Genomic DNA, 1,683 nt, shown 5'->3' with positions numbered 1-1,683 from the left:
GTGTGAGGAAAACCAGCATTTTAACCTAAGTGGACTCTTGAAAATCAAAGCAGAATAAAACATCGAAACATTTGCAGCTGTTGTCTTTGGAGTTTGTTTAGATCCACAACTTTTTCATAAACAAGTTTACCCTTTTCTGTAGTTTATTTGTATTTATATTTAACACAAAACGTTCTGCATTTCACCAGGACTTAACATTTCACATATTAGACTCTCTTATTAATGATCTATAATAATACCTTAATATGTGAGAGAAACACAAGAATCAAACAAACGGAAAAATCATCTTAAGATAAATGAAAATGATAATCACACAAACGGCTGTCATTTTTAGAAAGACTAAAGAAATAAAAGAAACTCAAAACTATACAGCATGCTGGCAGTAGTGTTATGGATTATAGATGGTTTTCTGTCAAAAAAAAAAAAAAAGAAGTGTTTGTTGAATTCTGTATCTTAATAAAAACATTAAGAACATGGTGCAGAGAGTTTGCAGGTTTGGTTCCCAGCCTGCCCGCCCATATGCCCAAGTGTTTTTGAGGAGAACACTGGTGTATGCCATTTAGCTTTAGGCTAAAAATTCAAATCATATTCCCCCCCAAAATAAAAATAGTGATGCAGTGAAACACCTGATTGTTCAATAAAACATAGACTTCCTAAAAGAATTGTATTTGAAAGCCGATACCATATTTATGTTATCACACAATCTCACACAAATTACTCCTTTTCATTACCTTATTGTAAAACAAACAGTATTAAAAAAAGTTTAAAACTACAGGTAATCGTTTTTTTTTCAATTTATAATCCAATAGTGTTTTAAAGCAAAATATGAGATCATGTTACACTAATACATATTTAATATTTTTCATGTCATATAGCACCCTGAACCTTCACTTTTCTAAATAAGGATTAGATATTTGTATATTGAGAAAACTTTGCTTCATGTATCAGAATCAGCTGTCCCAATCACTTGACCTGGCCACAGGTGTATAAAATCAAGCAATCAGACATGCCTGATTTAATTCACCTGTTTTTCAAAAACATTTGTGAAAGAATGGGCCGCTCTCAGGAGCTCAGTGAATCCCAGCGTGGAACTGTCATAGGACGCCACCTGTGCAAAACAAATCAAGTCGTGAAATATCCTTGTTCCTAAATATTCCCCAGTCAACTGTCTGATCTATCATACCAAAATGGAAGTTTGGGAACAAACCAGCCACAAAGTGGTAGGCCACGTAAACTGATAGAGAGGGGTCAGCGGATGCTGAAGCACAGACTGCAAAGAGGTTGCCGACTTTCTGCACAGTCAGCTGCTACAGAGCTCCAAACTTCATGCAACCTTCAGATTAGCCCAAGTACAGCACACAGAGAGCTTCATGGAATGGGTTTCCATGGCTGAGCAGATGCATCTAAGCCACACATCACCAAGTGCAATGTAAAGCACGGATAATTATCTATGTTACAATGAACATACGCTTTGTGCAAAAGCATCTGGTTTAAAAACATTTCCCCTAAAAAGTACTGGATGTTTGTTTTGAAAAAAATTCATCAACCCTCTAAAGTTGTCAAATCCCTTTTGGAATCTTGGAGTTGCTGGAGCCTATCCCAGTCACTGTTAGGAAAAGGCGGGTCAATGTTGGACCAGGAGTCTGCAACCTTAAGGCACTTGGTTCAGTTTCTTACTGACCA

The sequence above is a fragment of the Oryzias latipes genome, chromosome 19 (genome assembly GCF_002234675.1).
Source record: "Oryzias latipes chromosome 19, ASM223467v1".
Classification (NCBI taxonomy): Eukaryota; Metazoa; Chordata; class Actinopteri; order Beloniformes; family Adrianichthyidae; genus Oryzias; species Oryzias latipes.
The sequence above is the reverse complement of the archived record's forward strand: the minus strand, read 5'-3'. Positions refer to the sequence as shown.